The sequence below is a fragment of the Canis lupus genome, chromosome 2, assembly GCF_011100685.1.
Source record: "Canis lupus familiaris isolate Mischka breed German Shepherd chromosome 2, alternate assembly UU_Cfam_GSD_1.0, whole genome shotgun sequence".
Taxonomy (NCBI): domain Eukaryota; kingdom Metazoa; phylum Chordata; class Mammalia; order Carnivora; family Canidae; genus Canis; species Canis lupus.
The window spans coordinates 60282113-60296801 of record NC_049223.1 but is presented as its reverse complement, the minus strand read 5'-3'; the positions used below and the strand labels follow the sequence as shown (position 1 = coordinate 60296801).

At 41.2% G+C, this 14689-nt stretch overlaps 1 protein-coding gene and 1 long non-coding RNA gene across 9 annotated transcripts in view; one reads left to right on the top strand and one right to left on the bottom strand.

Moving 5' to 3' along the window:
* LOC111092789 overlaps positions 1–14689 on the bottom strand; it is a 60758-nt gene that overhangs the window by 13425 nt on the left and 32644 nt on the right. The gene's annotated exons all lie outside the window — the stretch shown is intronic.
* The window catches only part of LOC119870321, a 54057-nt gene that overhangs the window by 14294 nt on the left and 25074 nt on the right, over positions 1–14689 (top strand). For 2 of the 5 annotated variants that reach the window (XR_005355741.1, XR_005355742.1), the window contains exons 4-5: positions 1895–1977; positions 2362–2458. This is a non-coding gene — a long non-coding RNA (uncharacterized LOC119870321). Of the gene's footprint in view, positions 1–1894; positions 1978–2361; positions 2608–2836; positions 2856–3761; positions 3780–14689 lie in introns of those variants that run through there. The other 3 variants (XR_005355744.1, XR_005355743.1, XR_005355740.1) reach the window with 3 other exon arrangements.

Here is a 14689-nt window from a genome sequence, read left to right as displayed (position 1 = left end):
GTTAAGGATCAGCCACCCTAGAGAATCTTGAGGTCGGAATGCCACCGGCTTTATAATTTTATACATAGCTCTTTGGCTGGACCATTTGGCCTTCAAGGCCTTGCTGGGCTGCTCCTGTGGGAAGACCTTCCTGCCTCTTCCAGGCCAGTCCAGCTGAATCAGGGGGCCTGCTTTGGCAATTACATGGCACTCCATGCTTGTCTCTATAGAGTGTAATATCTATCACGCTGTGTTATAATTGTTCGCTTGTCAGAATCCACATCAAGATGGTTGGCTCCTGCTGGGCAAGGGCACTGGTTTTATTGATCTTTCTTTTTTTAATACTTGGAGACATTAAAAATGCCCAGTAAATGAACACATGAATGAAGGTCCAGTATAAATCATCAGCTCTTTGTGAATAACTATCTACAAATCTGGTTTACTCCATCCTGGGCAACACAGCCATCTTTCCAATCCCATCATAGAACTAGTGTGATGCCCTTCGGAATCATTTAGAAGCTCTAGAGGAATTAAAATTTTATAAGCCCAGACCCACATGGACCTTACATGTGATTTCTCTAATCCAAGGCTCTGACTCCGTCCTTTAACCCACTCAAGCCCTCTGGTCATAAGATGAATCCAGCTGATGAATAGAGATGGGCAATTTAAATTAAACCATCTGGGGTTAGTAGAATGAATACTATTCAGACATCCATCAACCCGGCTACCAATTGGGTTTCCTCTGATCATCACTCACAGACTGGTGAGAAGGAAGAAGACAGAATCAGAGTATAATGTCCTATACCAGCATACTCTAGGGGCATGCAATGTCACATTTCCCTGTTCTAACCAAGAGATAATATTAGAATGGATAAAGAGTGCTTTTAGACCTAAGCAGGAGTTCTAGATCAGCATCCACGAAATCATGACCAGGTAAGTTATTTCCTATGAGACTCAGTGCACTAGTCAGGATAGGCTGGGCTATGCATAAAAAAGTCCAGTGGTTATATACAATACAGGTCTATTGAACTCACATTAAGTCCTCTGTGAGTTCGGTGAGTTCACTAGGGTGGTGGTCCTCCACGTAAGACTCCACAATCCAGCTTCTATTATTGAATTGACATTGCCAGCTCAACACAGGTTGCCATGATGGGAAGACAGAGTGCTGAGTGCCCATGCTTATGCTTGTAGTCACCTATGCTTTCTCTGGAAGGGACACATGCCATCTCCATTTACCAGTGGCTGGAACTAGTCATGTAGTCCCAGACTAATTGCAAGGGAGTTGAGGAGTACAGTCTTTAAAAAATACGACTTGCTCAACACATAGAATTGTGCAATTAAAGCCAATAACTCCCTATCTGTTCAACCATTAGGCTTGTTACGTTGTGGGGTCACCACGTCTTCAGGGAGTGAAGCACTGTGATGGTGTGAGCTAGTGTGCCTGTCAGTGTGACTATCTACCAAAGGAAGAAACCAGGTCCTGGGATTTGACAGGCAGCATCATGGGGCAGTGGGAACCTGCCCAGAAAGGCCTGGTCAACACTCCCATGTGGTCACATTCCAGTGAGACACCTGGACAGAAACACATCACAGTACTTTCCTGGACTTGTACCAGCAGCGAACAACAATAGCAAATTGCAACAATACTTCACAGTGATGGTGTCTATCTTTCTCTTTTAATAGGATATCCCTCTAATTTGTTTTGCTGCCATATGTGTAACTACTGCTTGATTAGGTTGACTTTAGTTTGGTTAAATATATCCAAGGTACATATAATTTCAGGAATAGACAATATATTTTTAAATATGATGTGATTAATATTTAACTGCTGGGTGAAAGAAGGAAAGATAAAAAATTGGGAACATTACTTGCAACCTTAGAACCAGGTAATATGCTATTGCATTCTGTTTTCTAGTTTCCTGACTGTACTCTCCATGTCATTGTAAGCACGAAGCCTGTAAATACAGGGCTCACTCACTCCACCACTCAATCACACTGGTAAGTTGGGTCATTTATTTCAAGTATTTTATCTAAATAAAAAAGCAATATTCATAAAATAATAACCAAATATACAGATTCTTGCATAGCCTAACCTAAGGATAGATAAAGCATTTCTTGTATTCCTTAGTTCATCGATTTGATTTCAGTTTGTTCTTAAACATGGAAGACCAAGAGCACAAAAGGCTTTGTTTAAAAAGATAAGCCACCTTGTACCACTCAGCATGGGCTCCAGTGGGCCTCATTCTACAACATTCTACTGTTTAGACCTCAGCGTAACAGAGTGACTGCAGAGCCATTTTGTGTCAGGCCATTTAAAAACTGTTTTTTTTTTTTTTTTTTTTTTTTTTTAGGGAATAATTATCATATCTTATGGTCTTTCAGGATTCCCCAGAAAAAGCATTCAGCTGCTACACCAGCCTGGCATGTCACCTACTTCCAAGGAAAACCCACTGGTACACCCAGCACGTGTTACAAGCAGGTACTGTCCGTCTGATTCTCAGTGCTGTGTCACATTTATGACACACAGCCAATGAACTAAATCACTTTTGACATCTTACACCAGTCTCTGACATGCTGCCAATGTAAATGACATGACATACTAAAAAATGATAATATTTAAAACTGTGATACTATGTGACTCCAAATAATTGGGATGTAATAACACTTTCAAACGTTAGAATGGAGTGATAATAACCACTTTGTCCCATTGTGAAAATACATCTTTCTCAGAATAACAACACATAAATAATAGCTACCAACATATTTAATGCCTGCTATGTACTGACATTGTTATAAGGACATCCTCCTCGTGGCAGCCCTCTAAGGCAGGTACTATTATTTACCCTTCCTTTTGTAGACAAGAAAATCAAGGGCCAGAGAGGTGAAGTGACCTGCCAGAGGTCACACAAATGGTAAAGGGAAGAAGCTCCATTAATAACCTTGCTACATACACCTCCTTTGGAAGAAATCTAGAAGTCTCAATAGGCCTTTTAAGATTCACTCCATTAGGGCGTCTGGGTGGCACAATGGGTAAAGTGTCTGACTCTTGGTTTTGGCTCAGGTCATGATTTCAGCATTGTGAGATCAAGCCCCATGTCAGGCTCTGGGCATGGAGCCTGCTTAAGATTCTCTGTTTCCTCTCTCTCTGCCCCTTCCTTTGCTTGTGTGAGTACTCTCAAAGAAATAAAAATAAATCTTTTTAAAAATTAAAAATTAACAAAAACATAAAATTTATTATATCAACAAAATTATAGCCCTTATGGCATACACCAGAGTAAGAAATATGGAGGGGCACCTGGGTGGCTCAGTGGTTGAGCATCTGCCTTTGACTCTGGTCATGATCCCAGGGTTCTGGAATCGAGTCCTGCATCAGGCTCCCCACAGGGAGCCTGTGCATCCCTCTGCCTATGTCTCTGCCTCTCTCTGTGTGTCTCTCATAAATAAATAATAAATAAATAAAATCTAAAAAAAAATTAGAAATACAGAATACGCAAATATTATGCCAGTCTTGCTACATGAAAGTCATCAGGCAAATGACTCAGCTTCTATGAACCTCCATTTCTTTATCTCTAAAATGGAGATGATGTTTGTTAGCATTAGCACCCTTAGTACAAACATTTTGAGGCTTCAACACTGTTAGATTGAAGCTAACAATGAACAATAAACCCCCAAGACCTCAGAATGTAACTATATTTAGAGACGGGGGCTTTTAAGGGTTGATTAAGAAAAAAGGAGGCTGTTAGGGTGGGCCTTAATCCAGTTATGACTGGTGTCCTAACAAGGATGGAGATCTGGGCACACAGAGACACCAAGGATGTACACGCACAGAAGAAAGACCACATGAGGACATGAGGATAAGATGGCCATCTATAAGCCAAGAAGAAAGGCCCTAGCAGACATCAAACCAGCCGACACCTTGATCTTAGACTTCTAGCTTCCATAAGTATGAGCAAATACATTTCCACTGTGGAAGCTACCCAGTTGGTGGCATTTTATTATGGCAGCCCTAGAAAGCGAATCCAAATACGTGTAAAATGATTAGCGTAGTACCTGGCAAATAATAAGTGCTCAAAAGGGTTTTACTATTCGTTCAATTGTGACTACGCACAAATACATACACATAGAGCCTTTATTTGGGTTTGAAGAACATGTACCCTGAGGTATTCAAACCTAATTTCAAAAACGCTTCTTTCCCAATCAATAGACTTCATGAAACTTTAATTAAAAGATTGAACATGGTTCACTTTTCAAACTCAGAAGGTCTAGCTAACATGGCTAAAAGTCAGTGACTATTACCTTGCATCTATTGTGATGTGAAATTGCACAGGACTTGGAAAAGCTCCTTTCCTTCTAGGTAGTTATCAGAGCCTGTGTAGTAAGTGTAGGGTGGAAATCGACACCATGGATGGTAAATACACAAAAGTCATGAGGCAAAGCAGGTGTGAATATCCAAACACAAACCAGTGTGGATCAAAACAAGTGGCACACTGAAATCTCCTTGATTGAAGCTACCTTGATCAGAGCTGGCATATAAATGTCATTCTTGAGGGCCAGTTCCAATCACCTGTTTTGAGCTCTTGTGTTAAGAAAGGTTCTGATGTGGGGTGCCTGGGTGGCTCATTTGGTTAAGCTGCCAACTCTTGATTTCAGCTCAGGTCATGATCATGGGATCTTGAGATCAAGACCTGAGTCTGGCCCTGTGCTCAGTGGGGAGTCTGCTTCAGGAATCTCTCTCTCTCCCTCTGCCTCTCCTCCCTCCCTTCAAATAAATAAAGAAGAAGAAGGAGGAGGAGAAGAAAAAAGATTCTGATGACACATTTGCGCTCAGAGAGGAGTGCCAGAGTGAATGAGGGACACTGTTTGAATATGTGGGGAGAAGGGTCGGGGTAAGTGTGCTGTGAGGTTACTAATTAGATCTGGAAATTGGTTAATGGGCCCTTCTGACTCTCCTCTTATAGGTTTAAGGCCTCTCAAAGATTCAGCTTCCTGTGCATACGGCATGTATTTTAGTATCATAACTCAGCAACTCTGAACTCACTAAAAAGTAAATGTTTTTCTTTAAACATACATGTCTTGTGACATTCAAGCTTTGTTATTCAAGAACATAAGGAAAACATTCTGTCTTGAGCTAACAAAGTCTATCAGCTGAATCCCTTCTCAGGTTGCTCTAATTCGAGTTGACTAACCCATAGGATCACACATTTACAGAGAAGACAAGTTTTTCCTCAAAAGTTACCATGGCAGCCTTTGGGTCACCACCAAAAAATTGGGTTGTACCTCACACATTTGCATCCATGGCTTTGCAATCTCTAAGTACTATTTAGCCACTGATAAGTGCATACTATCTGGGAGTATGCTAGGTCAAGGGGTGCACTGTCCACTGAGCTGTACCCTGGAATGCAAGAGGGGACCTATCGGCCCTATAACACTCCAACTCTGCTTGCTTCTATACCAAAGATCAAGCTCATGCTCTAAGGGTGAGCCCCTTCCCTAGGTAACTCCATTAGAGAAAGCCATTGCTAATGATTAACAATTAGCATTTACATCCAAAGTGCCAAGTTGTCTAAAGAAAGGTGCTAAGAAGTCTAAGAACCTGAGTTTAAGCCCCAAATGGGCCAGTTGGCTTCATGCAGAGAAACATCAGTCACAGTCCCCCACCCCCACCCTGGCATAGTCAGAAGGGGGAGGGGCAAAGGGACCGACTCAAGTCAGGCTCAGACCACTGTGTGACAGTTCGAGGAGCAGGGGCTGCTCAGAGGGTCCCACTCTTCTACTCCCCAGGAGAATCATAATCCAGTCTGATCCAAGACTCAATATATATCACTGCAGTAGGAAAACAGAAGAGAGGCTCATTTCCTCCTACATACGTGATGCCCACAGCATCTAACACGGTTCCTTATGCACCGTGAAGTGCACAAACGGCTGTTGCCTGACTACATTCTAAAGTAAAAATCAGTCAACCACTGTTCACTCAATCTAACAGAGTATGCTAAGATCCAATTCGTTGGGGTTAAGTTGGCTCATGCAGTAACCTATTGTACTGTGCTAAAAGTTCTGCCCAAAGTTTGCAGATTTAAAAAAGAAAATCCATTCCTATATTACTTTAAATTTTCATGCAAAATAGAAAATGGAACAAAATATGGATTGTGTTGGTTTATGTTGAATATGAAAAACTATGGAGAAGACTGGAACGATCCCTTTGAGCTCTGAGAAACTCACAGGCAAAAGGTAAAACAAAAATTAAAAATTTGACAGGCCAGCCAGCATTAAGACTTCTGAGATCAGGGGGTGTCTGGCTAATTTATATTTATTCTAGTCTCATTCATGCTTTCCAGCTATGCACAGTGAGGGTTTGTAAATGGCACATTTTATGCCTTTCCATAAGCAGTGCCTTGTCAGGCCGGCTTTGCGTGCCACTGGTGGAATTGTCATACTGTGGCAAACACTCCAAGTGGCTGTTCTTTTCCTGAGAGAGGAAAAGAGATAAGCTTTTATGTGTAACAAGGATTTCTTTTAACTGATTCAGCATACCTTGTGCTTCTGGTACATGGACCTTCCCTATTGAAATTGCATTGGGTGATGCTTTTAAAAATGTTGCTTCTAAGAGAATCCAATCTCTCACTCACATATCAGGGCTTCTAGCATGTTATCGAAAGAAAAACCCTCAAGTTCCTCTGCCCTTCTGTCTCCTGCATGGCTCTAAGGAGCAGCGAGCACAAGGATAGAAAATGAATTCAGGCAGCATAAGTGGTAACCCTGTCCTCCGTTTCCTCTTCTCTGCAACCCCATGGAATGCTTTTTGAAGTCAGGAGGAGCTCCATGGGAGGTGAGGGCTGACTTTGGCTGCCAGCAAGCAGAAATGTTCACCTACTTAACACGGGGCCACATGTGGCAGCTACAAAAACATCACCAGGATGTGAAACCTACTTACTTCGATGGTATTCCCCTGGCCCTCAAATCTTTTCAAGCTTAAGGAACTGGAGGAGTAGATGAACTTGAGCAGTGGGGGGGAGGGGGATGTCTTGTGATTTCAGCCCAGAATTTGTTCTGTACAGCAAATCTTGGAACTGGGTCCTGCTGTTTTTATCCTACACTGTCTTGTAGTCTTGGGCTGCTTTGGAGGGCTGCATTTAACACCAAGCCCAGGGACCCCGGGGGCTCTGGGGCCACTAGCATCTTAGGTGTTTTGCATTAATGGTATGTCAGAAGGAAATACTTGTCAGGGTAGGTCCCTCCAGGATCTTTCTCAGGCTGCACACTATACTTAATTAGGTTACTCCAGACTACAGGTTCTTTTATCCGATGGACCAAGGAGTGTGTGCATTTGCCAAAAATGCTTTGTGGCTGGCTTTCATGCCCCTCTTTGCCTGGGGAAGCTGCAGATACGAGTCCCACAGCCCTGTGAGGAGTGAGCTGCTCAGTGCGGTGTTCACGCTACAAAAGATCGGGGGCTGGAAATGTCATTTCTCCTCTGTGCCAACGAGAGTTGGATGGGAGAGATGACCCCCATGCTTTTTCCTTCCTCTGAGATGTCATGACTCCAGCCAGCCATTCTGTGATGCAGAAATGGGAGGGAGAACAGGACCATGGAAAAAGTAGAGCATGACTTTACCAGGGGAAGCGCTGGCACTGGACAGACGTGGGCCCAAGTCCTAGTTCATGAATCGCGTTTGTGAATCAATGAACTTGCCTTCTGAGCTTCCGTTTTCTTACTCATGAAACAGGAATAATGGAGGTACTCTACCCTCATGTGGGAATTAAATAAGATCGTGCATGTTGCACATGTAAGCATGGTGCCTGGCACACAGCAAATACACCATAAACATGAGCTCTCATTATTTGACACCATGGGTCAACTTCTAACCCCAGAGCACTGAGCTACACACTTTCCTCCAAAAGGAACACTCATCACAGCTGGACCACAGATGTGGAGTGAGGAGAGGAGGAATGGGAGGAAAATAGAAACACAGAATCTTCCTCTCTAGAAGGATCCCAATGTCACTCCTTCCTCAAGCAGTATGTGGTTCCGGATCTGAAGCCATTACAAGGTGCCACAGGTACTTCTGATGGCAGCTGCCTCCAGGTGAGATGCAAGGAAAAGTGCACACTTCTTCCCATCTAGAACAATCTAGGCCTGCTTTGGTTAGTCTCACTTATTCACTCAACCGAGATGGATGAAGCTGAGTAGAGCGATAGCAAGACAAAGCTTGCAGCCTAGAGAGGAGGAGAGATAATCCATGGGAAAGAAAATGGAGACCCAGGAGAGGCTTTCTGAGGAGGTGATAGTTGAACTAAGGCCCTGAGGAAGAGGACAAGCAAATCCCAAACCAAGAGGTTGGAAGCCCCAGGAGAAGTAGGAAAAGTCCGTTAGCAATAGCAAAACCTCTGGGGGTGGCTTGCCAGGCATCCATGGTCAAGGACACCTCCATCCAGAATCTTCCACATGGAGATCATTACCTTGCCCTTCCACAGACCTCTGAGAGCACAAGCAGCCAGCAACTTTCAGAAGCTTCTCGGCTCTTTACTGGTTTAATTAAGATACTCTGTAATTACCCTGAGGTGGATCAGACCCAATTTCGAAGAGGTCACAGAAGTTTGCACAACTGGAAAATGACCACAAGGGTGACCTTCCTGTGCATCAGTTCAGGAAATGAGAAGTTGGTGGGGGGCTCAGGGGTGGGGTTTCACACACCTTTTTACTTGCCTTCTCCACAACCATTCCCTATGTGAGTTCTTCCCTTCAAATTCAATTAATAGATGCAGAAATTCTAAGTTGTACACTAATCACAGTTATATTTTATACAACTATAATATTGTATTAAGCAATATAAGCAATTAAGACAGTTAGTCCTAGCAGTCAGTTAGACTTGGCAGCCAATGATATCATTACTAGGCTACTGTTCATTTTGCTTACTGAGCCAGCCAGCGCATGTCTGAGTCTCTGTTCATGAGCCTGCTCTTTGGTCTGTGCTATCGTCTCCATGAGTGAGCATATATGGAGCACCTGCTTACTGCATGTATGGCACCATGAGAATAGCACTATTTAAAAGGGTAGCATCTGCTCCTGCAGTATTTACCAACTAGTAGGACGGGACATGCACATAAATCATTTATGCAACTGGTAATAGCCATCAAGCCAGTCATGGACCATGAAGACCAGGATCTCGCCAAAGGGGGGGTTTAGGACTGATCTCTCTCTGAAACCATCCCCTTCCTCTATGACCCTTGGTGCATCTGTTCTCTCTTCCCTGAGGATATAAGGTGCAGGAGAGCACAGAGCTGGTGGAGGAGGCTTAGAAGAAAGATGATGTGTTTGATTATGGGTGTTTTTTCCACCATCCTGGAGGCAATGCTCAGTGGCAACAAAGAAGGATGTAGATTCACCATAAAGCTGTGTGTTCTCAACACTAGGGAGCACTCCAAAAACAAGGCATTTAATCAGGGCTGTCCTTGCTTCTTGAGCTCTCATGTTCATCTTAAAGTCCAACCAAGACTTCACCAGGATTTCACTCCAGTCAGATTTTCTGTGAACTAAGTCCTCTTTCTCAGGGACACATTCATTCTTCTCCCACTTCTCACCCCAAACTGCTTCCTTTCAGATGCTTCAACTATAAGAATTACAGGAGCTGGATTCTAATCTCCTTTCATTTCCTTCGGCTTAATTTTTTTTTCTAGAAACTTTTTACATCTGTAACCGTTAGACTGACCCAGGATCTTCCAAATCCCTCTAAAGTCAATTTCTTTGCTTATGGACATGTCTGCTCTTTTTCTTCTCTAACAAGTGCTAGACTGCTTGGTCTAAACCCTTGACTGAGATTCTTCTAACTTCCCATCTCTCAAGAGAGCACATACCCACCAGAAGTCCTGCATGTTTACTGGCCTCAGTCTAACATTACTGACATTCTTCAATGATTGTCCTAAGCACTGTCACTTACTTTATTGGTAGAAAGAAATGATTATAATCCATTCCCCATATATAAAGTCAATGGGTACATTGTGGAAATTAGAAGAAGACGTCCCTGGGGTGCCTGGGTGGCTCAGTCAGTTAAGTGTCTGACTCTTGATCTCACTTGATCATCGCAAAGTGAAACTCATCTATCAACAAGTTCCATAAACATACACAGAGCTTCCAATCAGCTTTTTTAGGAACTTCATCTTACATATTATATAGCCAATGACCACAAAACATTTTTGTGGGGCCCACCCTCCCACAGCTCTCTAAAGAAATATGCATGGAAGTAATACATTTGGAGGAGATCCTCCAACATGAAAGAAAAACACCTGCAAGCAGGAAAATGGGATCTGGAGGAAACCAAGACCAGGCAGAGAACGAAAGAGAGTATTGTTTAAAATCAAATTATTAACACTAGCCAAGGAGCAAAAGCAGCCACCAGAATCTGGAAGAGCAAGAAACAGATTGTCCCCTGGAGCCTTTAAAAGAAACCAGCTCTGCCAATGCCTAGATTTTTAGCCTTGTAAGACTCATTTTGAACTTCTGGCCTTGAGAATTATAAGTGAATAAATATCTACTGTTTGAAGCCATTAAGTTTGTGGTGATTTGTTATACTACCAATAAGAAACTAACTATAGGCCTAGGTTTTGAATATAATTGTAACTTATAAAAGTGAAGTCTAGGAAATCTCTTTTAAAAAAACAAACCCTAATGTCATTCATGAGGTTAATTTTGCAAACTTCCCCCACTGGCTAGCAAAAGAGAAAAACCCTCATAATGGCTCCCCAAATCTATTGGAAGGCAGATAAAACAAGGTGGTGACTTTGCCATCTTGTTTTATCTGCCAAACAAACTTCGGTAACAGGCCTATGTTCAAATTCTGGCTTTCCCAGAATTTACTCAAATTTAAAGTGTGGTTAATAATACTTACATATATTTGTTGTCTGGATTTCTCCCAGATGCTACCAAATTAAAAATAAAGCAAATAAAAAAAGAGATCCATCAAATTATTAATAACCTCAGAGAAATAAGATTTGATGCTACATCTATGAAACAAGAACAGGCTGTCATAAAACAGGAACCATCAGAGTATAAAATAGAGCTTTTGGAAAAGTGTGACACCTATCATAAAAACATTTTCAGAGGAAAGTATTTTACTTCCATGAATAGTTCTTTAGAAAGCTGTGGGAAGATGTGATCCGCGCAAATGAGAAGCAAGAAAGAAGAGAACATAAAACTGAGAAAAGAGTCCAACTCAGAAAAAACAAAGATCATTATCCTTGGCTTATGGCCTTGTTGCCTGCAAAGCCTGCAATCAGCAATGCTCAGTTGATCTGTCTCACATTGCATCACTCTGATCCTGACCTTGCTGCCCCTCTGTTGCACATCTGAAGCCCCTTGTGATTACACTGGTGCACCTGGATAATACAGGATAATATCCCTAATTAAGCTCATTTGATTAGTGACTTTAATTTCATCTGCAACCTTAATTCCCCTTGCCATGTAATGGAACATATTCACAGCTTCTGGAAACTAGGACATAGACATCTCTCTTTACCACAACTTTATACCTTTCTAAATGATTTGCATTTGTTAATATAAGTCCATGTTGCTTTTATAATTTAAGATTAAGAGTATTTGATAGAGATTATTTTTCAAAATTTAAAAGATTTAAGCTTTCTTTTACATACTAATGATTAAAACTGTAATGTTGGAGGATTAGACAAATGGCATATTCCAAAGAACCAGCAATTTAGAGACATGTGTAGGCGGAAATAGCATTAGGCAAAGGTCATATCAAACCATATATCAAATCATATATCATGGTTATATCAAACCATGGAGAAAAAAGAATGGATGGTTTACAGAAGGAACCTGTGGTTGTTACCAGAAATAAAAAGTTTGATTTTTATTTCACACACAAACCCAAGTAAATCCCACATAGGTTAAAGATCAAAACTTCAAAAAAATTAAAAGTAGTAGGAGAAAATATGAGAAACCATACTTGTAAACTTGACGTAGTGAAAGGCTTTCTCATACCTCAGTCCATAAAGCAAAACTTGGTAATATTAAAATAAAACAAGGTAAAAATACAAGCAACAGGCTTAGAAAAAAATTTAATAAAGTAAAACAAGGAGTAGGGGCACCTGGGTGGCTCAGTCAGTTAAGTGTCTGATTCTCGATTTCTGATTAGGTCATACATAATTTCAGGGCTGTGAGATTAAGCCCTGCACCAGGCTCCATGCTCCCTAGGCAGTCTGCTTGAGATTCTCTCCTTCTCCCTCTGCCTCTCCCCTGACTCACTCACTCTCACTCTCTAAAATAAATACATAAATAAATCTTTTTTAAAATGTATAACAGAGAGATATTTTCTGTAATTTGATAGTAAGACAATACTATAGGAAATGAGCAAAGGACACGAACAGGTCACCTCCCTAGAGAAGGAACATAAAGTTAATAAAAATATGAAACTACATTCAAAGTTGCTAATAAGGAAAGGCATATTACAAGGAAAAAACACAAAGTATTTCTGCAAGCACATCGTATTGGTTAAGAACTTAGACTTTGGAGTGCCAAACCTCCAGGGTTTGAAGCCTGGCTCTGCTAATTTTTCACTATGGCCTTCGGCGAGCTCCTTAACCTCTTCATGCCTCAGCTTCCCTCTATGTAAAATAGGAATGGGGATAATAATATATCTTAATGCTTTATTGTAAAGATGAAATGAGTTCATATATGTAAAGTGCTTCAAATACTGCCTGGCACAGAGTATTCACTTACTAAATACTAGTTCAATATTGTATTATGACACATGAACAAATGTACACACATACATGCCGCAAAATGCACATACCTAGGCACACTGAGAATTTCACTACAACATTATTTGCTCTAACAAAAACTGGAGACGACTTTAAGTGACATGAATAGGCAATAGATAAGTGAATTTTACATTTCCAAAAGTTGGAATGGCAATTTGCTGTTAAAAAGGAGGAAGATCTAGGCACCAGTATGGGAAGATGTCTATGATAAATTAGGTGGGAAGAAAAATGTCACAGACATCCACAGAATGACCCAAATTATGTTCTTTAAAAGCATTATATGTAATATATACACATGAATATATACCTGTATGTGCAGATGTATAATATGCACAGAAAGTGTTCTGAATGTTTAATATGTTATCAGACTGTTTGCAAACTGTTACGACCAAGAAGGTAAGTAGGATCGGGGGTGAAAGCAAAAGGGAAAAGCTTATCAGATAAACCCTCGCATTTTTCTTTCTTTTTTTTTTTTTTTTCATTTTTCTTTTCTCTCTTTTGTTTTATTTATTTTTTAAAGATTTATCTGAGAGGAGGGAGGAGAGAGAGAGAGAGAGAGAGAGAGAGAAAACAAGTGGGGGAGGGGCAGAGGGGGAGGGAGGGAGAGAGAGAGGCAGACTCTCTGCTGAGTATGGAGCCCAACATGGGGCTCGATCCTACCACCCTGGCATCATGATCTGAGCTGAAATCAAGAGTAGGATACTTAACTGACTGAGCCACCCAGGCGCCACCCACCTTTTGTTTTACAACAAGCACATGGGGATCCCTGGGTGGCGCAGCTGTTTAGCGCCTGCCTTTGGCCCAGGGCGCGATCCTGGAGACCCGGAATCGAGTCCCACATCGGGCTCCCGGTGCATGGAGCCTGCTTCTCCCTCTGCCTATGTCTCTCTGCCTCTCTCTCTCTCTCTCTCTCTCTCTGTGACTATCATAAATAAATAAAAAAAATAATTAAAAAAAATAAAAATAAAACAAGCACATGCCTTTCTAAAAATTACAAGAAATAAAATAGAAAATCATGATCAGTTTGGTTACATTCTCAAAACACTGACATAGAGACAATGGCAAGTGAGAGGAAATTAGGAAATCAAATCATCCTGCAACTATTTTTTTTTCCCAGGAAAAGATGGAATGAGTGGCGAAGGAATTAGTCTAGTTGTGCTTCAAAGAGCGTCAGTTTAGTTATGGTTTTGAAAATACTTTGTGTGCTAAAAATGTCCAAGTCCTCCATCTTCCAGGGACAAAGACTCTATAACAAATTGCCTCCATTAATTGTTTCCAATGTCTGTACTATTTTGTGAGTTTCACGTCCCCTGGAAAATGTTTGCAAAATTCAAACCACGGGCCTTCAATATTACTTAGATGACATAAACAAATTAAAATAAGGCCAGCCTAAGCCAGTTGTGTTTATCGGCCTGATCCCCTCTGAAAATGAGAAATGAAGTCAAATACCCTTTAATGCTATTTATTAGTGGAGTAATATAATACATTTTGACAAGTTGAACAGTTGTAACAGGCAGCTGTTAAAGTCTCTACAGGGCCTGTTTAGAATGAAAACAGGAGGGAGAGACAGCTCTATAACTGGGTTTTAAGAACAGCTCAGCCATCAACTATATCCTAACCAAGTACTTTTATCCAGTTAATTTACGGAAGGAATCCCTTAGGGTCTCCAGCCGTCTACCAGCGCAGCTCATTAGAGCCCAGTATCCAACTTTTCTCATTGTAACACTGAAAGCATTTATGCTTAAAATGTAATTAAACTTAAAACAAACAAGATCTTTATTCCCTGACAGTCCTGCTATTTTTAAATTGACAAAGGCATGAACTTATATAGGATTATTTAGAAAGCACTATACATTTCAGCCACTTATGGCAAGACATTTGCCCAACTGTTCATCCTGCATGCAATTAGAAATCTAAATACTTGGGTAACGGGTTTCTA